The sequence below is a fragment of the Bactrocera neohumeralis genome, chromosome 5 (assembly GCF_024586455.1).
Source record: "Bactrocera neohumeralis isolate Rockhampton chromosome 5, APGP_CSIRO_Bneo_wtdbg2-racon-allhic-juicebox.fasta_v2, whole genome shotgun sequence".
NCBI lineage: Eukaryota > Metazoa > Arthropoda > Insecta > Diptera > Tephritidae > Bactrocera > Bactrocera neohumeralis.
The window spans coordinates 72,209,103-72,233,916 of NC_065922.1; the positions used below are offsets into that span (position 1 = coordinate 72,209,103).

General features: G+C 32.4%; 1 protein-coding gene and 1 long non-coding RNA gene across 2 annotated transcripts in view; one reads left to right on the forward strand and one right to left on the reverse strand.

Moving 5' to 3' along the window:
* LOC126758198 (uncharacterized) overlaps positions 1-24,814 on the reverse strand; it is a 165,368-nt gene that overhangs the window by 28,681 nt on the left and 111,873 nt on the right. The gene's annotated exons all lie outside the window — the stretch shown is intronic.
* The window catches only part of LOC126758223 (uncharacterized), a 196,122-nt gene that overhangs the window by 1,866 nt on the left and 169,442 nt on the right, over positions 1-24,814 (forward strand). The window contains exon 2 of the long non-coding RNA XR_007666832.1: positions 1,066-1,143. This is a non-coding gene — a long non-coding RNA (uncharacterized LOC126758223). The remainder of the gene's footprint in view (positions 1-1,065; positions 1,144-24,814) is intronic.

A 24,814-nucleotide genomic window follows, 5' to 3' on the forward strand; every position in this document is an offset into this window, starting at 1 on the left:
TTCTTTCTTTAATGGATCTATAGAAAATAGCAGTAAAATTGATAACAAAACTTAAATCTGACAAATCTTTTGTTAAAAGTGTGCTGCTCGATACCAGACAGTAATAAAGTTGTTTGCTAAACTTAAATCTGGCAAATCTTTTCTTGAAAAAGTGTTACAGAAATTTCCCGCTAGGGAAATTTCAAGTGGCACGTCTGAAATTAAAACAGTTTTGTTTGTTTATTTCAAAGCTAATGTTAAAACGTTAAAACCAAAATAAAATAAAAAAATTTCCCTTAAATATAAAATATCCCAAATCTTACGATTACAATATTAGACATTTTAAAACTTTTAAATAATAATATTTATAACTATAATAATAATTAATAACTGTATAAAGTTAAAAGTAAACCAAAATAAAATTCACCCAGGGAAATTTTGGAAAAAGCAATATTTGTCCATATGCATTTTAATTTTTACTAGAAATATTAGTGTTTGTTTAAAAACAAATGTAAGACAATATAAGTAATCAAAAATCCCAACTCCAAAATTGTTAAATTTTATATTTGAAAAAATGCCGTAAGGGAAATTTTAGAAAAATCCATATTTCTACAATAAGCCAATTATAGTATATTTATCGATGGAAATGATTACTGAAATGATATTTATAATCAAACTGTAGTTATGTTTTTCATATATTTATAATTCTCGAAAAGGTCCAATTGGGGAATTTTAGAGATAATTTTGCAAAAAAAAGGGAAATTTGTTGGTATTTTTTAATTATAATTATTTTAATGTTGATAAGGTTGGTATATTGTATTTTCCATAAAAAATATCAACGGGAAATTTTAGGGATATTTTTTTTTTTTTAAATTGGTAAATTTGTTGGATATTTTTTGTAAATATTTTTTTTAACGCTAAAAATAATATTTTACGGTTTATCTCTGGATTAATGTGGTTATTTTTTTTTTAATTTCTCAGCAAAATTTATTTTAATAAATTTTTTCACATACCATAGACAGCTTCTTTAACTAAATACTATATACATGTGTATATCTAATCAGTTTTTCATTATTTTTCTTTCAGACTTCAACACTTCAAACTCCTGAATTTTACGACTAATGACAAACTGTGAAAAAGCAACGCTAGCAGAAAAATTCACATGTGAGTGCATTTATATATTTACTTTTCACATATACACATACACACATATGCGCATGTTAATTGCATATCCCTGCAAAAAGACCCATACACACCTGGATTTATACCTTCATACATATAAATTCATTTAAGCAGTTTTTAGTTGACGGCAGCGTTGATGAGCGCATTCCTACCCTCACCCACAGATTTGTTTATATATATGTATGTATATATATTTTATGTACCTGTGAATGTATGTATATGGCCATCAACACCTCATTTCGGTACACTTCATTAAACTATAGACGGCTTGAGCGTGTCGTAGTCGCTGTGCGAGCATAGTTTGGCTACAGCTTAATGGCGTTTTTATTTTGTTGCAATTAAAAGTGACGAACTACATACACACATATATAAGTAGTGGGTGTATGTGTCGCTTATCACTACCTTCTCCTACAGTTTTGCATACAAATTTGTATTAAAAGCACACTAACACACACACACATACACACCAATGAATGCCATACTCCCACTGCTACCGCTGGTTAGTCTCTTGTGCCTGTTTCCTTGTTAACATATTGGTATAGGGGCACGTACAAAAAACCGTTTACTTGTCGTAAGCTGAGTCACTTGTCATGTTAACTAAAGATTAAAATATCCTTTCATTCGCCATGCCATGCCACGGCTGTTCATGGCGTTGCCAGTGTCCTTTTTGTGTGCCAATCCAGCTTTTCTGTCATCACTGCAACCTTTTGCGCTATGTAAACAAGCTCATGCAGCCGCCAGTAGTCAACGTTCTATGACTGTATGTGTGTGGCTTAACAAGTTTTGGCGCAACGCTGAATGCGGCATGCGATCCCGCTCATTCGTTGGCTATGTGCCGGTGAATGTGGGCCTGTGTGTGGCTGCCGTGTTGCTGACACATCATTGCGGAAGTGTAAAAGCGTAAATTGGAGCGGTAGCAGTGGCAACAACAAAACTAACAGACTCAGGAATATAGCCGCGTAATGACAGCCGTGGCAACAACAACAACTGGTGGCATCGTAAAAATCATATTTCATATTAACACCCTACTCCGGAGCGCAGTTACAAGCAGCTGAAAAAGCGCGAAGGCTTACTAAACATACATACGTACATGAATTCGTAAATACATATACATACATTCATACTTATGCACATACTATACATGCATCCACAAATTTATGTGTGAATCGTATACTTTGTTAGTTCTTGCAGTAGCGTCTAACGAAAAGCTCTAGTAATCCTGCCTGTATGCAGTCTTTTGGGATACCAAAAGCTTGTTTATCCACTTACTTAATCACGTACGACTGGCTAAGTAAATCTCCCACACGCCAACTTGCTTATATAACTGTTAACCTGTTTCTATGCCTTACTACCTAAATTTTATTCTACTACTTGACTAAAATAAAGTTTCTATGTAAATACACATCTAACTGTGTCCAATATATCTTAAAATATAAATTTTAACGAAATAAAACGTAAATATTCGCTAAAAAGCATTTATTCTATTGAAATAACGCCAATAAAGTGCAAATCTCTTTATAAAATAAAAAGTAAAAAATTTCCCTTGAAGGGAAATTGATAAAAGGCAACTAAATTTGCTTTAGAGACTTGAAAATTCCATTTATAGCCGTTTTTCCTTTGATTAAAAAAATTTCCCTTATAGGGAAATTTTCGAAAAGCATATAAATTTGCTTCAAATTTCATCACCAATGATGGTTCTTCATTTAAATAAAAAAATTTCCCTCATAGAAAATTTTCGAAAATGGAACATAATCGTTTCTAAATATAGTACTAAATTGCACTTCTATAATTTATGTAAATCTTAAGATACCCACGTTAAAATATCATTTAAAGAAATTTAATACAAGCTTGTAGAGTTAAAAGTTTCCGGTAAATAATGCAGATGCTTGTATGTGTTTATAATTGTATAAATTTGCGTTTATATGCGCATAGCTATTTCCATAAACACCGTTGTGTCGAGTCTGCTAATTAAGTGGTTGTCATTACCAATAATTAAAATACATTAGCGCACAGGTGTTGTATATGAGGCAGCGGATTTTAGAAAACCATGAATTTGTAGAGTAATTACAGAACATTCAGCATACAAACACATACATATGTACATATGTATTTATATGGTATGTACTTATGTATACAAATGTAGATATTTGTAAATGCCTAGTTACTTGCAATGGTAATTCATAGGTAATTATGCTGTTTTAGTGAACTTAAGTTCTGAGCAGTGTTTACAATGAATGGGTATATAATGTGGAGTTCATATGCTAATGTATCTATATAAGATGTTTTCGAAATTGCTTTAAAATATAGATTTGCTAGATAATACTTTATTTTTAAGCTTAAGATACTTTTTTGAAAAATTTCCCCTACAGGGATTTTTTGGGGGAAATTTTAAAAACAATGTTTCAATTGAAAATTTACTTTATAATATGTCCGTCAAGCATATATTTTTTCAAAATTACAAGCGTTAGTGCGTTGACGGCACTTGATGTCAATTTGCTAGTGAACAAAGCGGTATACATACATATTTGTTATTGCCATTTATTTAATTTCCATATGTGCTTTCAAAATTATTAAATTACTGATTGTTTGCTAATTGAGTTAGTATTCAGTTTAAAATTCAAAAAGCTGAGTTATTGTATATGCACATTTTATCATTATTTCCAGCAAAAAATAGCAAATGTTTGTGAAAACTAATCTTTATTCTAATCTGTCTCTGTGTGTGCACTTGTCATATTTGTTTTGTAATTGGGACGTTTCCAATCTGTTGACTATATTTGAATTTTAACTAAAAATAATACATATGTTCTATATATATGTGGTATATATGTACATATGTACATTTGTGTATGTATTTTTTCAATCAATTATTTTTTGCGTTTGCCAATGATGGCAATAATTTTCGCTCCAATAAGAAATTTTGAAATTGGTTGTGACTAATGTTAACTTCAATTTGCGATAATTCATTGATACAATAAATTTAAATTTCACATTGAGTTTAAATTAAAGTATTTCAAGTATTACTTGCTTGGTACTACTAACTTTAATTTCGTTAGAGAAAATTTTAAAAATATATTATTACACTTTGAATGATTTTTTTTAGTTATTGAATCAGTATTTAAGTTTTTACTTATATTAAACATTTCTAAAAATATAAATACTCGTAGAAAAGCTCACTTCAAAAATATTCTTTTGTAGAAGCAATGTCATACAATTACTTTAAAAATTTCTTCTAAAATTTTTGCATTAACTTCTTTATTGAGAATACGTTCATAAAAAATTTCCCCTAAAAGGTAATTTTGAAAATTTACATAATTATATACACTACAATTCTTCTAGCAAATTACTTCGTAATAATTGTATTTTCATGTAGGTATATTAAACTTTTGTAAAAACTTACGAGAGTTGAATTATACCTCGAATAAAATCGCTTAACAAATTTCCATTAGAAATACGAAATATCTCATACAATTACTTCCAAAATCTGTCAAAACTTGTTTGTATTAACATCCTTATCGAAAATACGTCCATAATAAAAATTTCCCCTGCAGGGTAATTTTGAAGTTTTACAAAATTATATGCACCATAATTCTTCTAATAAATTACTTCATAATAATTGTATTTTCATGTATGTATTATTTTATTATTCGTCAAAAAACTCGCTTAACAAATTTCCAAATTTGAACTAAGTTAATAGAAAAATGAATGAAAATAAGTTAATAGAAAAATTTCCCTCTGGGAAAGTGTGAGCTATATCATACAATTTCCTCCAAAACTTGTTTGCATTAATCTCTTTTTCGAAAATATGTTCATAGAAAAATTTCCTCTAAAGGGTAATTTTGGAAATTTAACATAATTTGTTTACTATAGCGCGCCGTTTGAAGTCCTTCATACCGCACACAGCTGTGTACCTATTTTCTCATTTTTTTTTCTAATTTTTTTTCTCATTTTTTATGCTGCAGAGACCTGTCATTCGCCGGCACTGCACAAACAAATATTTTTATCTCACATCTTCCCAGTCACTGTATTTATTTTATTTTTAATCTCTAACTTCACTTGCCCCTTAATTTAAACAATTTGCATTTTCTCTCTGAAGTTTTTCCGGTGCAAGTCTTTAGGTATTTCTCTTGCTCTACTAACATTCGCCCTAGCAAACTTTTGCTAGTTTCGAAGATGATTTCGGCAATGGAGGTAGTAAGAAATGCAGATGCATTGCTGAAGTATTTTCCAACTACACATTGTTGGCTGTCAACTTCAAAAGGCTTTCTTTGTGCTGCGAGCAGTCAGTATAAGCTGCTTTGTTAATTTTACGGGTCTTGAAGAGGGGGATACTACATACATACTATATGTATGTTTGTTTGTGTATGCACTGCTCTTTCTCTTTGCCATCGTTAAATGCTCATTTGCATAAGGTATGCGAAAGAGCAAAGGATGAGCGCTCACAATGCCAGTTGGGGTTTTCCAAAAAAGCACAGAAGCATTCAAATCTACCAAGTTGCCTCAGAAGACTCCTCAACACTTTTTCACGTGATACAATCATACCTTAGAGTAAAGAAATAAGCGAAATGATAGCAAAATTTTGCAGCAGCCAGCTAGTGAAATCAGTAGCAAATATTTCTCTGCAGCACCAACAAAACACAAGAACAACATGCACAGTTTGAAAATAAAGATAAGAGAAAAGACGACCGAAGCGCACGAGCAAAACTCGCAAACGATGGCGCTGAAGCAGTTGAAATGCTGCATGCAGCTAAAGGGAATTTATGTTGTTGAGGGCAAATGAAGTTCCAAGAAAAAATTCAAATACACCGCTGAACAACAAATATAAATATTCGTATACTAAAAAGCTTGATACAATACTGTGTGTTCAACTAAATTACAAAAAGTTGCACGTTTTTTGTTGCATACTTTTAGGTGCAAGAACCAGTTACATTAGAGTTGCATATGTACAGGCGACATTTTGGTGGAAAAGTTTATAAAAATCGTGTTAAAGTTCCGAAATATAGAACGAGTTATAAAGAGAGTGAAGGTGGGAGAGAAATAGCGTCAGGGAAGCAAGGTGAGAGTAAACGTTGAAAGAGGTAACAGCAAAATAGAACTTTAATATGAATATTAGTTGCATTTCTACTTTAAAATCTAAAGAATTGTATTTGTAAAAGTTCTTGTGAAATTCATTTATATTTTTTTCGCAATAGAAACAATTTCTGGTTGCCAATATTATAATGCTATCTTGATTTTAGCTTGTTAACCAATTAATTTGGACCAAAAATTATTAACAAAATATCCCTTTAAAGATTCTTCGGGAATTTTTGTAAATTAGTAGGCATAAATCATTTTTTAAATTCAAACATTTGATTGTTTAAAACACCGTATGTTTTGTAAATTTCCCTTCCTGGGTAAATTTTTTAAATTTATATTTTGGTTTTAATATGAATAGCTTTACAAAAGTAATGTTAATATGCAGGTATTTAGCCTAAAATAAAAATATCCCTGGCAAGGAAATTTTTCTGATTATAATTTTTAAAAACGCAATTTTACTACAAATTTCCTTTTAGGGATATTTTTTTAGATAACTGCAGTTTTAGCGGCAAAGTGCTTTTCGTGCGTAGTTAACTCACTTTTAAATTTCTACAAGCAATTTTAATTAATATACTCAATTTTCAAAAAATTCCCTTTAGGGATATTTTATTAAGTATGTCCGATTTGAGTGCATAAAACCGCTTCTGTTAGCAGCTGCTTTGTTATTAAATTTCCTAAAGAAATATTAATTAATATCTATGTTTTTACTCAACTCTAATAAATTTAAGCACACTCAAACCTGCATGTTTGTGGCTTTAAAAATTAATCTTACTAGCAAATATTAACGTTACGCATTTCATTGCGAACAATCAAAGATAAAAAAGTAATAGCAGAAGAGCACAAACTTTTTTAATAATCCCAATGTGCCATACATATGTTATATAGTATTGTGGAAAACTTCCTAATACCGGCGTCTAACGGAAGACTGACTACTTATACACACTGGCATCGGCTTGGTGTAAGACAGCAATGTGCCTTTGACTTTCCAATCGCTGACTGTCAAAGCACACCAATCCACCGATTATCGTTAAACAGTTCTCCCCATAGACTGCCACAACTCTGCTCTGTACGCAGTTCAAATGAGTTCAATACACCGCCAGTAACTGAGAGGCTGGTACAAGTGGCGGCTGTACGGCTTAGCAGCTAGTTGTCGGTATCTACCTGTCTGTCCGTCTGTCTGTGTGTCGCTTCACTACAACTTTTTCGATTGCCAATCTATACACTCGATGTGCCACTCCGCTGTCGCGTCACTGTGGCACGTTTTTTGTCGTTATTGCCGCCGTCTAATAGGCATAGCGCACGAAGCGCCGAGATTTCTATCCATCTATGACAACCAACTAATTCCTTTTCCTTTTAGCCTTCGGCTTTTCCTTGCACCATCAGCCTTGTATTTATGTCCGCTTTCAATCAGCTTAATCAATGTTATTAATTGGATGCCTTCGCCTTGCGCCTTGTGCCTGCTGCACTTTACGGTTATATACAACTCCACGTCCTCTTGGCTGGGACTTCCGCATGGCCGAGCTACGTTCGATTAGTTATTGGTAGCCAGCACCACTAGGCTGTTGTAGGGAAAGTGTTACGGTTTTGTTAAGTGCGGGGCGGTGTGGCATAGCCGGTGGAGTTGTAGTGGCAGCAGTTACGCGGATTGAAGTGGATTTTTAATTATGTTCATTAGTTTCTCAAATATTAACCAGGAATGAAATTTACTCTAATTAATAAAGTTGTGCGGGCTAATTAAAAGGGACTATGCAGCATGGCTTTCTGCTTTTGTATGTATATGTGCACATGGTAGTTGTAGTGTGTTGTGATAGGAGTACTGCTTTTGTTAGCGGAGTAAATAAGTGCAGCGCACACATAATCTACTTCTATGAATAGCAAATGCTAGATGTGGTAGCGTTTCAAAGGTAGAAATATGTTAGTTTGATTCTATTTGCGATAAATTGAACTTAACCTTTGCAAAAAGTGCAGCTTTTGACAGCAATAACAGGCATATGTAAAATATCAATTTAATACAAAATTTCAACTAAGCAGTTGTGTAAATAAAATCACCTTCAAGAGTAATTTGCTTACAATTTTGGTTTTTATAAAAATACAAATAACTGATAGTTAGAGTTTCGAGGAACCTTAAAAAATGTAAATCCAAAAAATTTCCCTCAAGGGTAATTTTCTTTAAATTTGGTTTGTTGGAAATTTCAAATAGTTGATAGTTAGAGTTTCGAAAAACGTAAAAAAAATGTGAATCAATAAAATTTCCCTCAAAGGGGTATTTTTTTTTTTTAATTTTGATTATTGGAAAATACAAATTGCTGATAGTTAAGAAGTCGAAAAATGTTGAAAAATTATAAATTCATAAAATTTTTTTCGGAGGGTTATTTAAAAAAAAATGTTTTATATTGATTGAGCGGCAAAACAATAAACGAAAATTTTTTATTAAATTAAGCGTACAAATAAGTTTCATAAACTTGTATATTTCCATTTATCTAAACCAAAATACTATTTGCTTTTATTTAAATTAAATATTATTAATTTATTTTTGTACTACTTATGTCCAAGTTTTGCTTTCTAGCTCATGAAGTTACCAAATCAGATATTTAATTTCTCGTTCTCGACACTGTTCATAAACTTTATTAAGTAATCATGTTTAATTTTTCTTAACTCTGTCAGGAGAGACAACTCACAGAGAGATCTCCCCTTCTAACACAATCGCTTATAGTACGGTATTTATCTTAATTTTCTTTCACTTTAATTTCGCATCAGTAGTTGCTTATCGCCCTTATTTCCATTTTCTCACATCTTATTTTGCCATTTGTACATACATACATACATATGTATATATGTATACCCTACATTCATTCTTAATGCTGCTTATCATAACGACAAACAACTCAATTCATGTCAAAATGTCACTTTACATTATGTCAACAACAGTGCTGGAGATAAAAATATATTTTGCAACAACAATAATAATAAGCAGACAACTTACAGACTCACTTGCGATTTTGTTATTGTCTAACATAAACACTAGTACCCATGTATACTTATATTAATATTTGCGCTTTTCTTCTTTGATTTTCTTTTTATGCTTTCATTCTACTTTTTCGCGCACCTTAAATGTTGAAATTACAACAAAAGCAACAAACAGACGAACTGTTATTTCCGCTTACTGCAACATTGCTGCTGTCAACTTTTTGAATGATTATTATTACTTCCGAAAGTGAACAATGTAACGGTCGTAATGAGAGCAGTTGAAATAGCCGTCTAAAATTGTAGTTCGCGGTTAAAGCATTCATAAGTATGACGTTTAAATTGAAGAAGAATCGTAGTATTTTTATTACTTCACGTAGAATAAAGAAATAAATGAAGTGTGCAAGAAGAATAGCTGTGTTAATGTGGTCTCAGATATAGTGAAATTTGCGTTTTGGTATTAGAGTTAGACATAAAAGGATTTAAGCTATTTTCCGAGTAAAGAGTGTACTTTTTTGCTATAAAATAGCTATAAACAGAGCAAAGTTTTAATAAATATGTAAAAAAAAAATTGTTTTCTCAGTTTTCTATTACAATTGGCATAAATTTAAAAATTTCCTTTCTAGGGAAATTTTTATTTTTGTTTATTTATCTACATACGAAATAACCATAACATAAAACCTGAAGTATTTGTATAAAAACGCATACCGTAAAAATTTCCTTTAAAAGGAAATTTTATTTAATGCAAAGAAAATTTTAAAATGCCCTAAATTGCACATCTACATGTATAACAAAGTTTTGCAGTAGCTAACAAAAATTTCCCTCTGTGGGATATTTTTTTTATTCACTTTGTATAACATAAGTAGCACTATTGCGTGAAAAATCCACCTTTCAATAACATTAATTGTATTGGATAGCGAAAAAAAGTTATAAATTATAATTCAATAAAAGAATTTAATAAATTTATAAATAACTGTATCAGAGACCACACTAACCTGCTAAAATATGTAGCTAATTAATATTTCATTGAATTGAGTGTTTATATTTCGCCAACGTACTTTGTAAGCTTGCCAATTTTGCGTTGTCTTCGCCTAAAAATACCAAAAGCACCGAAGTGAAAATGCTGTTTCTTGCAGCTAAAACGCTAAGCTTAAAAGTGATGCCCACATTTAAAAATCCTTTTACACCTTTGCGGTGTGCCGACGCTATATCCTTGCTGATAGCAGGCTTCCTCAGTTGCAGTAACATTCTTCCGCACGAATGCGTCGCTTATTATTTGTTTGTATGTACATACATACATACGTACAATCATACAAAAATACCAAAAATACATACATATACATATATCTACAACTAACTTTTGAGTAAATTTTCCACTAAACAACGGCAAAGTCAAATATATTGCAGCGCTGTTAGTGAGACAGAGTTGTAGTATGAGAGCAAGAGATAGAACGTGTGCCACAGCATTGCGTTTGTATGAAAGAGCGAAACTCAAATTGCCACTGTTGAAGTTTTCAACGATAAACACTGTTGGAGAAAAACAATAAATTTTCATGTTGCTGGCATTTGCGGAAAACTTTCACAAGAATGTTGCCAAAACCAAGTCCAAAAGTGTCTTACACTCTACGCCTCACTTGTGCGCCACAACAACGAACTGAAATCAAGAAACATAACTCTGGTTACAAAAGCTTTTACCAGAGATACCTACATATGTATATATATGTAAGTATACATATCGATAGGGTTTTGGGAGCCAACGTGCTGCTGATGACCAGTGGTGAACGTTTTCTTTCTTTTTTCTTATGCATTTTCTTTGCTTTGTGAGGCAACAAAAAGTGGCAGCTGTGAGGTTTAGCTCACTGACCGACCACAGGTATCCGACCGAACGTCTTGCGTCAGTTCATACATATTGACTTGTCTAACTGGCCGGAAACTTTAAGGCGAGCTCAAGCGAAATGAGTGCTTTGATAAATTATGAAATCATTGTTGGTGTCCTTGTGAAAAGGATGTGCCGCAATGAAGTAATAATACTGAGATGGATGATGTTAATAAGCATGTGGGCAAAATTATGAGTAGGAAAGAAAGTAATATGAGAAAGGAGTGACGGGAATTGGCTTTTCAAATATAAACGTGATTAAATGGTGGTCAATAAACTTGCTATCATTCGAGGAATCTCTTTATTATTGGATTTAGTTACACAAAGAATTTAATTAATTTTTGAAAGTTCGTTAAACTAAAATAGTTGCTTGCGGCACCGAGTATCAGAAGATAGTTAAAAAAAAAATAAAATTGAAATAACTTCCGAGTTCATAGAGACACTATTATGTCATAATTTCTTTATACTTGTATTGTCAAACTAATTTATATTTTTAAGCATTTCGATAGCTCTCTAGTGCTCAGACAACATTTTAGTCAAGTTTCACACCCCTTGTTTGGTTTGTGGCTTTGCTATAGCTAATAATCGCAGTTCCCGCGTGCCTTCAGCGCCTTCCAAAAAAATGTTGTTACAATATATCGATTTGGTTCTTCTTAGGAATATCATCAGCGGGTACTTCTCGATACTTTGCGTATTGGGACTGGATCGCAGCTTAAAAAAGCCATGAACTTGCGAATAATAGTCAACATTGTAAGTTAGTTTATCTAAAAACAATGTTTTTAATGTGAGGTCTTCAAATTGGTTTGAGGATGAAGGTTGCCAAAAGTCGAACTTGACCCCAGATGCAACAAATAATACATCTTGTCTCTGTCGAAAATCTCCAATTGAAGAAGATTTGGATAAGGTGTATATCTTCTATAAAGTAGAGAGCTCAGTACGAATAGCTCACGTGTTCAGAGAAGCCAAGAGGTATTCATATTATTACCATGTCTAGATATGTAAAGGGTTTTGAAGTTGCATAGCTACAAAGTGAATTCCGGACGGCACAGAATCTAATTTTGCGCTTGCCGTAAAATTTATGCTCTGAACCGTCCATATGCTGTCATATGGAAGTGGGAGTTTATTGTCGTCTCATTTCAGCGTTCCGTCGAGAGTTTTTCGATAAAAATTGGAAACAGCTTACTAAAAGACATTATGAACGCCTGATTGCTTACTAAATAAGAACCAGTTAAAAGGATTTTAGGATTCACTGTAAAGCTTTGCTGGTTATGGTCAGAATCAACCCGATTTAGACGGACATGTAGTCGACTGAGCCTGTAACCCATGGTGTAATCGAAAGACTCGAGGCCATCCGAAAATACCAGATCCATAACTAGTTGTTTCGACCCTATCCGATTTAAACGGACTTAAGCGGCTATGTAGTCGACTGAGCCTGTAACCGTTGGGGTATTGGAAAAATTTAAAGTCAGTTCGTTCCGAAAATACCAGATCCATATTCTTCTAATGAACTAAGCAACATTTAATTGGGTCTGCAGTTTAGAAAACTTAGTAAAATTTCTCGAGCTTCGGCAGTAATGTGGTTTACAAGCCGTTTTCAAGTTATTTTCTATTGAAACTCGTACTGAGTGAATAAGAATCTTCGGCTAGTTTCAGGTTTATGAAGAGAATACGAAAAACGAATCCAACGCAAGCTGTTTCATTTGAAGCGTGTTTCTTTGCTCTGCGCTTTCTTAGAGAAGCTGCAACTGTGATTACGTGAAGATGACTCCCAACTGTATTCGAAAATGTAAGCGAACCGGCTTATTTTAGCCCGGGGTTCGAAATACATGTCTATGCATTACTCTACTTATTTGTCTTTGTATATATATTAAGCTAAACTATGTGCTTTAAATAGCTTGTCGAACAACTCCCTCGTTACAAATATATTTGGTTCAATTACCGAGCACTGAATGGGGCAACCAGAAGACGCATCAAACGACTGACGTATAAACGATGTGTACAGCAAAGGATGATTACTGTTTATGTATGTATATGTGAACACATAGCTGCACACCTACATATGTAGTTCTGAGCAACAAAGGAGCAATGCTGGTAACAACTCGAATTACTATTATTACAACAAAGCCATAGAGATAAAGTCAACAGGCACAACAGCAGCTGCAACAACATCAACATGGATTTCACTTATGTCAACATTAATAAACTGGCAACCGCATGAAAATGGAAATGAAAGTGGTGGAAAACGGCCTGACAACTCGGGCAAATCGAGCAGCTCGAGCTCAGAATGACACCGATACTGATGGCACGGCGGCGGTGCGAGGTATGCCTAGGCACGCGCGACTGACTCACTGACTAGCACACCCGGCGGATTGAGAATATGTCGAAAGTGGAAAAGTGGAATTCCAAAGTGCAAGGGGGCAGCGGCGTTGGAGAGTTGGCTGGCGAAGGATTGCGCACTGAATTGGAGTAGGGCAACAGGCCAAAGAACGACAGCGCCCCAAGCGCAAGGAATGAACCCGTTGCAACAAGCAGCTGAGCTTCAGCAATGAGATGAGTGATGTCACAGCACACACATACACACAAACACGAAGAAAGAGCGTGAGAGATACAAACATACTTGGCTGCTGGCGGATTTCGTTTCGTTTTTGGGTCAGCTTATTATTATTGCAGCGATATTCCAGCGCTAAAGCACAAACTCAAACTGCTTATGCAACTGCTGCTGCTAGTGATGATGTTGCTGCTGTGGCAAATAAACCGCAAACAGCTTTTTACGCCAGCTTGCCAACAACTTAGCAGCTGTTGCAACGCCCTGAGCGCCGTCGGGCAAGGCAAGGCAAGCGGTACAGGTTCAGCCGGGTGTGGCTGCGGAATGGCAAGTGAACAAGGACACAGGCGTACGGTTGGATCCGGGCGCACACGTACGTGTGTGTGTGTGTGTCGGTATGTAGGGTGCATGGCAAATAAAAGTGGATTATTGCTGACTGCGAAAGGGCGGATAAACTGCAGTGCCAGTTGTTGGCTTACAATCGGCGGTGGGGCGGGGCATTTGCGAAAAAAAAATCTCGCTAAATAAAGTGGATTTGCTGTTTGTTTGTTGTTATGCTGTATAGATTTTATTTGAATGTGTTTTTGAGTTTTTCTAAACCCACTTTCCCGCCCCGCAATGCGCCGCAAGTTAATATTGCGCTTGGCAGACTCGGTTTGTTTGTTTGCTTGCTTGTGTTTTTGTTGTTTATTTATTTGTAAAATACACAGCTCAATATGACCTCCATAAATGTGCTCGCTCATAAAACTGGGTTAAGTCTAATAGGATTAGCCTGAAAGTATATTAGAAACAAGTGGAATTTCATTTTATCGAAAAAAGCGAGAATTAAAGGATAAAAAAAGGAAAATCCAAACGAGTTTGTTTGCAAGTGATCAAATGAAAAAGTTACGCGACTTAGTTACTGAAAATTTCCAAAAAGCAAAAACAAAAAATAAAAATAAAAATATTTATGTCATGCGAATATTTGTGCGAGGTTTTTGCAGCGCTTATTGCTAGTTTTCGTAACGCTTATCGCCAGAGTCTTCAAACAGTCACGTTTTGAGTGCTTTGGCAACTCTGAAAAAAAAAACAGAGTTTTCGTATAAAGTAAACTAATTATTCAGTGTTGTCTATTTTCGCATTGAAAATATATTTTAAACACCAAAAACATATATTAAACACCAAAAAATATGTTTTTCGCAAGCTTTCTCAAATAAATTTCTTTGTTGGGGTTGCCACATGATATGCAAAAAATGGTATTTGAATTACCATAAGTAGGATTATTCTGAAGCCGTTCTATTATTATTAGTTATTCACCTCAGGGTTGCCATCTCCAAATTTTGAAATTTGTTGAAATTACAAAAAAAAAATTTCTTTGTTGGGGTTGCCATATGATATGCAAAAAATAATATTTGAATTACCATAAGTAGGATTCTTCTGAACCCCTTCTATTATTATTAGTTATTCACCTTAGGGTTGCCACCTCCGAAATTTTAAATTTATTGAAATTACCGCAAAAATATCCGTGTTGGGGTTGCCACATAAAATGCTAAAATTGTATTTAAATTACCTAAAGTACGATTCTTCTGATTCCTAAAGTATGATTATTCTGAAGCCCTTCTATTATTATTAGTTATTCACCTCAGGGTTGCCATCTCAAAAATTTAAAATTTATTGAAATTATCGCAAAAATTTTTTTTGTTGGCGTTGCCAGCTGCGATGCTAAAATTGTATTTGAAGTACGATCATTCTGAAGCCTTTCTAATCGAACTAAGCCACCTTAAGGTTGCCATCTCCAAAATTTAAAATTTATTCAAATTACTAAAAACACGATTTTTTGAAAGTTTTTCTAGGTTATTAACCGCAAGGTTGCTAACTTGCGCACTGAAAATATATTTGAGCAAAAATACGCTTTTTGGCAGGCATTCAATTCAATTCAAGTTATCCGCCTCAACTTTGATATGTAAATGTCTTTTTGAAACATATCGTATTATCTAAAAAGAGCTTGGTTAGTATCAGTTTTAACTTTTCAAAGGCTTTAAGAATGAAATCAATTGACGTGCAAAGTTGATAAAGCTTTAAAGGAATTCTTTGTAAGAGAAAACCTACAAAATAACTCGCAAACTGGGGTCCGCGGTACGGAAATGCAAAAACTTGCATAAACTCAGCCAACTTCAAGAGAAGTGTGAAATTTAAAGAAGTCTTTTACTTATTAGTCTTACTCTTAATAATATACGGAATATCAAATTGAAGATTTTTTCATCAATCAAATGGGACATTAAATAATTCAATCCAGTCAAGTCCATTGAGTGTGTGTGCAGTCAAAAACTACCCCTGGAAGTATTCAGAAACATATATTATCGAACATTCCACCGCATACAAAGTCAAAACTCCAAAATATCATTACTTAAAAGTGATTCAAGTTGAGCTCACTTTATGTTTAAGACATCTCAAGCCGAACATAAGTATGTTCATATTAAAGTGCTTTAAGAAACTTAGGTTAGGTTAGGTTAGGCTGGTAGGCCAATGAGCCACGCATATACCAGTTTGGGTCCTTTGCGATACCAGGTGAAGTTCAGTTACTAGGTGTGGAGTAGTAGTGGAATTTCAACAGACTCTGTGGCCTCACTATCGATACCTCTTTTAGTCTAATCTAGTATACATACTATGTAGTCTTCCCAATGCGCGACAAGTGCCAAAAGATGCTCCATTGTTTCTCTAGTGCCTTGCTCTTGACATTTCCTGCAGTCTTCTCGATCTGTCAGCCCCATTCTGTGTGCGTGTGACAGACAGTGATCAGTTAATATTCCGATCTAGTTCCTACAGTCTCTTTTATCGAGTGCCAATAGGAATTTTGTGTACTTCCGATCTACCGTTTTGCACATGTCATTTGTCATTTTGCATCCAGGTAGCTTGTTCCATCGCATTTTGATATTCCTTACCAAGCTTCGGTCTTTCTAAGAAATTATCTGACAAATAATCAACAGAGCCATTGTGAAGAATCAAATGATAAATACTTGAATCAGAGTTGTGGTTTTCTGCTATTGGTAAAATTGTTAACATTTTCAAGAGATTTATAGAGCTACTTCTAAATCTAAAACAAATAAATGCAAACTTCCAAATATATCTATTTTTTACCGTCTAAGGTACAGTGAGCAGTGAGATCAGTGACTATATGCCAAACCTTAAGCTGTACTGCTTTAAGTAGTAGCAACAGCTCCGGATCTACAGCTCGTAGCTTAAGGTTCGTAGACATATTTCATCACTTAAAATGATCTTCAGGGTTATAACAAGTCTTATAAGATGAAAAATTTCCACCAGGCAAAGTCTATTACCAGTAAAGAGTTTTCTCATTGAACATCCCTCGCAGAAAAATTGAAAACTCCGAAATAATATCGTTTAAAACTGGATTTAGATAAAAAAATGCTTATTTCCCTCAGAGGAGAGTCAGTTATTTACAAAAGTTTTCTTATCCAACACTCCACACAAGTAAAGCTTGAATTCCTAAATATAAATGTTTAGAAATGAACTTAAGTCAGAGATAGTCCTTTCCAGGCAGGCAGAGTCAAATAATTAAGAGCAACAGCGAAATCAAGAATAAAGTAGCAATTAACACATAGTTCGATTCTACAGAACTTTTTATTTCAGGAATTTTTTTTTCCTTGGTCTCTCAGTAAGGAGTGGTGAATAAAGCAGCAATTGTAATATAGTTAGATCCGATAGAACTTATCTTCTCGGGAACTTTAGTTTTCTTAGACTCTCAGTCAGGACTTCTGCCATCTATTGGAGCTTTTCTGTTTCGCTTTCGGAGAGTTCGAAGTTTATAATAAGCTCATATAAAAAACGGAAACCTCCATTTCGGTAGCTCTCGGCATATTTGAAAGTAGTTTTGCTCTGTTTGAGAATCAATAGGAAAGTAGTCTTGCTCAGTTTGAGAATCGTTTATTAAATGAGCTTATGTAATCTTCTTTGTTGAGCTAATTCCTTGTCAAATCGTCAACTAGTATTCCTTAATTTTTTCTCCCACATAGTATTGTCCCCAAGGTTTCAGCTGCAACCAACTTCAAGAGTTGGATTCAAAAATATTTTTTCAAATATTTAGTTAAGCGGTGAAAGGGCAGGTAAGGGTAGGTCTTTGTTACCAGACGACGGTCATTTGTTAAAATTTTACATAAAATGATTGCTTTCTTTTTTTCTACCGTTTTTTGAACGCTGTAGCGAAAAACTTTTCCCTACAATATAGTAAATATGACATTCTCTCTATAATCTAAAAATTATGGAATATTCTCTCTAATGTGAGAATTATATAGAGACAGGAAACGAGCAAAAATATCTCTTATCCAATTAAAAGCTATGCGTATGTAGGATAATGTGGCAGCTCAATGAGAAAAAGATCCCAGACTAGGACTGCTTCATTCTCTCTATAAATGTCAGACCAGGACTGCTTGATTATTTTGCATAGATTGGCTCAAAAGACGATGCTGACAGCATTAGAAAGTTTTAAGCTTAGACTGAGTTACTTTTTGATAGATATTGAGGTAATAAAAGCTAAAAAAATAACATTTAGATGAAAGAAAGAACCTCCTAAGGGTTGAAAATACAAAATTTCGCCGGGTTTGTCAGCTGAGAAGACAATTAAACGCCCAAAACTGCCATATGGAATCGACAAATATAGAGCGTCAGTTTCACCAAAAGCATATTAAATCCCATAGAAAAAAGACTAAAATTGTAAAAAGTGAGTGAAGTTTTTTTTAAGTGCACTCAGAAGAATATCTGAGAGATCCTAGACTTCTTCTTCTTTATTAGCGCAGGCACTGCTGTCGTGGTTACAACAGCGCGCCAGTCGTTCTTCCTTTTCGCTGAGATCTTACACTAGATATATAAATATTCAGCGAGACGTGGTTGAGTAGTTTAGCCAATATCGTCTTTCCGATGGCTGTATATAGGAGCACTAATGTTTCAGAAGTTTAAGAAGTTGCTAATTTGCCGGAATCGTCGATATCGGCTCACTGTAGCCTATAACTGCCGTATAAACTGATTGATCAAATTTAAAGTCTTGTATAGAAAACTTTTTTATTTGAAAGATTATCTTCAGGAAATTTGGCATGGATTATTGCCCAAGGCAATGCTGTAATATTCGAATAAATTTTTGAAATCGGACCACTTTAGCATATAGCTGTCACATATACTGAACGCTCGAAATCAAGTTCTTGTATGGAAAACTTTTTTTTGTGAAGGGTATTTCAGCTACGGTGCCACAGCAGTTAGCGTTTCTTCTTACTTTCAATTAATCTCATACCTTTTGTTGTTGTTATTGTAACCTTCAGAACTTCGCAACCGCAAAACTGTTATGAAATATTTATTTAATAAATTAAAACAGCCGCACAGCAAGCAAGCGCACACCCACATACAGCCAAATGACACACATGCTTGGCAGAAACAAAAACAATAACAACAACAACACCAATAACAAATTAATGAAATATTTATGAGTGCGAGTTAATTTTCGCTCATTAAAAGTTTAGTTGTAACCGAAACAAAAACGAAAACGAAGTGCTATAATAAAAGCAAAAACAATAACAACAAACAAAACAGCCAAAAAATAGAACGCACAAAAGCCAAAGACAAAAGTAGAAAATTAAACAGAAATTAACAACATAAATATTACATGTGAACATGTGTATGGGTGTGTGTGTGCGCTCGTGTGCGTAAAACGGTAAAATGGTGTGCGAATGACAGGCGTGACATGCCATTGTGTGCGCGCACAAACACACCAAGCACGTTGTGTATATTTTTGTGAGCGTTTTCAAATAAATTATGTAAACCTGTCGCTGTTGTTAGCTGTATATGTGTGTGCGTGTGTTGCCACAAACTAATAAACAGCAATAGGAAAGTGTTGCCAGTCAACGTATGCCGCCAGAAAGGGTTGCGTGCGGCATAGCGGTGCGGTGAGGGGGGTTTAAACCGAGATATTTGGCAATAAACATGTTTCACATGCATGCTCGGCAAGCAAGTGTGTGAATTTGTCTTTATTTCTGCGCCGTTTGTATAGGTTGTTGCGCTGTTGCGCCATAAAGTATGCAAATAATTTAAATTAATACTTGTGTGGCGCAAAAAAGCAGCAAGAATGAAAGTAAAACACTGCTGTGGCTTATATGTTATGCACACACACACACATACATATAAGCAGAAAATACGAGACTTGTTCTTGCAAGTGTATATAAAATAATGCAGCGTGGCGAGCGGTTAAACTTGTTGTCATATACATATATACAAATTTATAACGGTGTAAGTGTGTGCGGTTAAGTACATGTGATATATCACAGCACCACTTACCGCTTACGCCATTATAGCGCTGCCCCTGAAGCGTAAGTTATGAAAGTTTACACGCTTTATTTGTGGTCACAGTTGTTGTTGTTGTTATTTTTATATATTTTTTGGGGGATTTTCGTGATGGTAAACATCATGCACGACATTAATGAACAAATATATACGCATGCATATGCATATTGTAGCTATTTGGTATATCACGCCTGTGGGTATGCTACAGCAAAGCATTGTTCGCTTATAAGTGAAAGTATCAAGCGTTAGATAACATGCCCGGGGCATTTTGTGGCAAAGAAGGTCAAAGCACTTTTGTTTTACAGGCACATATACTTATGTACTTACTTATATACATGTACATACATTGATGTACATACATATATGTATATATGTACTATATACTGCACTTATACATATGCTTATATATTATGTTGTGCTATAAGCGCGCCATTCTGTTTTCGATACTTCTACTGAAAACAGCTGGCTTTATTATGCATATACATATGTATGTATGTAAATAAGTGGTGAGAAAGTGTGCAAAATTGCCTTGCAGCAATGCTTTTGGTTGATAATTAATTGTTGCCCGCAGCCAAAGAGCGAGTGCTTAAATAAAAATGAAGGGTTTTAGTATTCTTAGTACATATGCATATGTACACAAAAATTTGTAATTACATAAGAAGCAGCATGTATAAATGGCCCCAAAGCCTTCGATTGACTCGCCATCTACGTTAGTTTGCTGGTGGTGCAGGTCTACGAACTCAACCAGTATAGAAATAACTAACTGAAAACTAACATATGCACATATTCACACGTGACGTGACAGCTGCCAATCAATATGACATTAAAAAATTTTAGCAAATTTTTTTTTACATTTAAAATTTTCGAAATAAAATTTTAATATTCAAAAATAGTTTTTTTGTGTTACTACTGAGCTAACTACATTCTCAGTTATTTTTTTTTAATACAAATATATTTTCAGTTATTTTTGCACACAAAACATTTTTTTGTTAATAAATTTAGAATCTTTGAAACAAATCGAATATTTAAAAATTATTTTTTGGATTACTTATGAGCTGACTGGTGTTAGCAGCAATTTAGAGCATATTTTTAAAAAGCATTTAATTCCGAAAACAGAAAAAAATACTTGTATAAAATTGCCAAAAATTTATCAGTTTCTGCATTTGACGCAATATTCAATAGTTATTTGAAAATTTGCACCCAAAAATATGCATTTAAATGCCAGCAGTGCGCTCACACATCAATTTGCATTTATTTGAAATTATTGCCGAATTCCTATAATCCAATAAAAGCTTTTTATAACATAAGCTAGAGAATTTGCCGTGCATTCGATATGTGCTTTAAATATGTTTTTATTTATTTTATTTTCTTAATTCATTTTCAAATGCACAGATAAATGTTATATTAATAGCATATCTTAGTATTATATTCGGCAAAGGAAATTTTAAAAATTTATCGCAATTCTTTAAAAAATTTAAATTTGCGTCTAAAATCACAAATATGGTTTTATTTTCATTTTTACATTAAATAATTCGAAAATTTTTTTAAAGAAAAATTTTTATAAAAAAAGTATTTTCAAAAAATTAAATTTGCGTCTAAAATCACAAATATGCTTTTATTTTAATTTTTACATGAAATAATGCGGAAATTTTTTTAAAGAATTTTTTTTATTTTTTTAAAGAAAAAATTTTATTAAAAAAAATTATTTTCAAAAAATTAAAACCAAACAAAAATTAAAAAAAAGTATTAATAAACAAGGTCTTTTGAAAAGTTAGCAGTGAAAAAAAAATTTCTTAATATTTATTAAAAAAAAACATTTAAAAAACAATATTAAAAAAATTAAAAAATTACAGATATTAAAGAAATTGTTCATACACATGTATTTGGAAAATATTTTAAATTTTTAGATAAATTTATTTCAAAAAAAAAAATTGGTTTAAAAAATTATTTACAAAATAAATTAATTTAAATTTTTTTGTTTTAAAATTATTATTTTTCTGTAAAACTAATAAAGAAAAATAGAAAACATTATTTAAAGAAAATCATTTTTTCTATTTGTGTTTTATTGTCATTTTTTTTACGAATAATTCCCTTTTTTAATTTTCTGAATTATTTAATGTAAAAATTAAAAGAAAATCTCTTCTATGATTTTGAGTGGAAAAATTAAATTTTTTAAAGAAAAAAGAAAAAATACTTTTATTTTCAAAAAATTAAAAAAAAAACGGAAAAATTTTTAAAAAAATATTTTAAGAAAATATTGTAGAAAAGGTATTAATAAAAAATATATATAAAAAAATATTTTCAAAAAAGTTATTAAAAAATATTTTCATAAAAGTTATTTAAAAATATTTTCATAAAGGTTATTAAAAAATATATTTTTCAAAACAAATCTTTTTCGTTTAGTGAATTTATTATTTTATTTAAAATATTTATATTAAATGATGCAACCCAGCAGAACTTTATTTTTGATATATTTATGCAGCGAAAATTCCGAATTATTTAATGTAAAAAATTAAAGAAAATCCTTTCTATGATGTTTGGATAGGAATTTGAATTTTTCAAAGAATTAAAAAAAGAAAAACCAAAAAATTTATTTTCAAAAAATTATTTTAAAAAAATATTAAAAAAAAATTATTAGTAACAAAATATATTACAAAAAATAGTTTCAAAAAGTAATTAAAAATTTGTATATCCATTTTCGAAACTAATTTTGTTCATATAATGAATTTATATTTTATTTAAAAAATTTAAATTTAAATATCCAACCTAACAAAACTTAATTTTTCTAATATTTTTGTATAAAAAAATTCAATTCCTAACGTTAAACGCAAAAGCTCGATTTATTTGTCATCAGATGCTTTTTAAAATCAATTACAAAAAAGTAAAATTTATATTTTCAAAAATTAAAATTTATTTATTGCTGAAATTTTCAAATGTGCTTACTAAACAAAAAAAGCGACGAACATAAATTCATGTAGTTGCTGAATGCTAAAAAAATTACTAAAATAAATGGTCAGAAAACATTTTGGGCTTGTACTAAACTTGTATGTATGTGTGTGCACCAGTTGGAGAAAAAACAACAAAAAAAACAGTTAGAAATTCGTATAAACACGATAAAAAGTCTGCTGAAATAAAATTGTTGCGTTTCGATTTATTTGTCATAGCACACATGCACACATACATACAGCCATTTTTATAAATCACACTTGGTTCAAAAAAAAGTTATTTATTCCTTAGGTTTATAACTTTTTCAAAAATTTTAAAATGATTATTTAATATAACGACACTGAAACAAATTTTATTATTGCCTGAAAAATTATCCTAAATGACAGCTTGGACACATAAATAGCACAATCTGAAAAGGGGCTTAAAAAAAACAAAAATTTATAAAAATTATTAAAAAATTACAAAAGATTGACGAACAATATCCATCATTTTTCATCACATCTTTTCTATGCTGTCCACCAGTTCTTGAAATCGTTCCTTTGGGATTGAATAAAAAATTACATAAATCATAAATGGTCTATTTTAAACTTTTATCAATTCATAAATGTTCTTGTTTGGGTTTTGCACAAGCCACTCATAAATTTTAAATTTTTTATTTCCGAGATCATACTTTACTATCTTTGCGGTATGTTTCGGATCATTGTCTTGCATAAATGTCCAGTTTATGGGCATGGATTGAAATACATTTTATTTTTCAGTATATCCAAATACTAAAACTGGTCCATTTTACCACTTATTCGAACAATTGGCACGATGCCATGCCATGGAAACACGGCCCGGACCATGATACTTCCATAGCCATACTTAATGGTTTTTTTGGTATACCTGGGCTTAAGGGATTGACCTTGTGGACGACGTAAAAATGATTTTCCAACTGGAACCTTCCTATTTATCTTGGTTATCAAAAAAACGTTATTTGCTGGTTTGTCTCCGTGGGCCTTTCCAAACTTTCGAATTTTATGTGGCGTTTTGACAGGAGTGGTTTCTTGCTGGTAATTTGTCCAAAAAGTTGAGATAAGTTGAGTCGTCTTCCTACAAGCTTTCTGGACACGTCCACACCATATTCGTCATTAATTTCGATCATAATTTCTCTGGTTGGCTTAAAAGGATCCGCTTTGCTCTTCCGTACTATGTATTTGTCAACACAAATATCGGATTTACGTGGTCCTAGTTTTCTTGGTATCTTTTTATTGACACAAGGTGGGTCTGTTTTGTTGCATAAAGAGCATTTTATAACATTTTTGGAGAGCAATATATTATTTTAGCAATTTTGACAGGATATTTTCCTTTTTTGCTCATATTGGATATAAGGACTCCCTTTTCTGGCGTGAAATATCGATGAAATAATTATATATTCGCAGAATTAAATTAAAAATATGCGAAAACCTCACACAAAATTAAAAAAAAAAGTACGAATTTAAAAAATATATGTGTTCAAATCAACACTTACGCAATAAAATTTTTTTTAAACAGTATTTTTATGCAGGGAAATGAGCCTCATAATAGTGACAAGTTTACCAAATTTTTATTTTCAGCTACTTTTTAAAAAAAAATTAGAATTTATATTCAGATGTTGCTATTTATGTGTCCAATTTTTTACATACATGTGTTTGAATGTGTATGTTTATACTAATAAACAGTAACATGTTTTGTGTCTATTCAGACAAGTCTGAAAGTTGGGCAATTCTAATCAATTTGTGTATATTAATATATTTTTTTTTAAATTTTATTTTTAGCTTCAAATTTTATTTCAATTTTTTTAGCTTTTATAAAAATTAGTTTCAGATTTTCAAAATATTTTTTTTATATAATTTTTTTTATTTTTTTTTTTTATTTTTTTTTAATTTTTTTTTTTTTTTTGTTTTTTT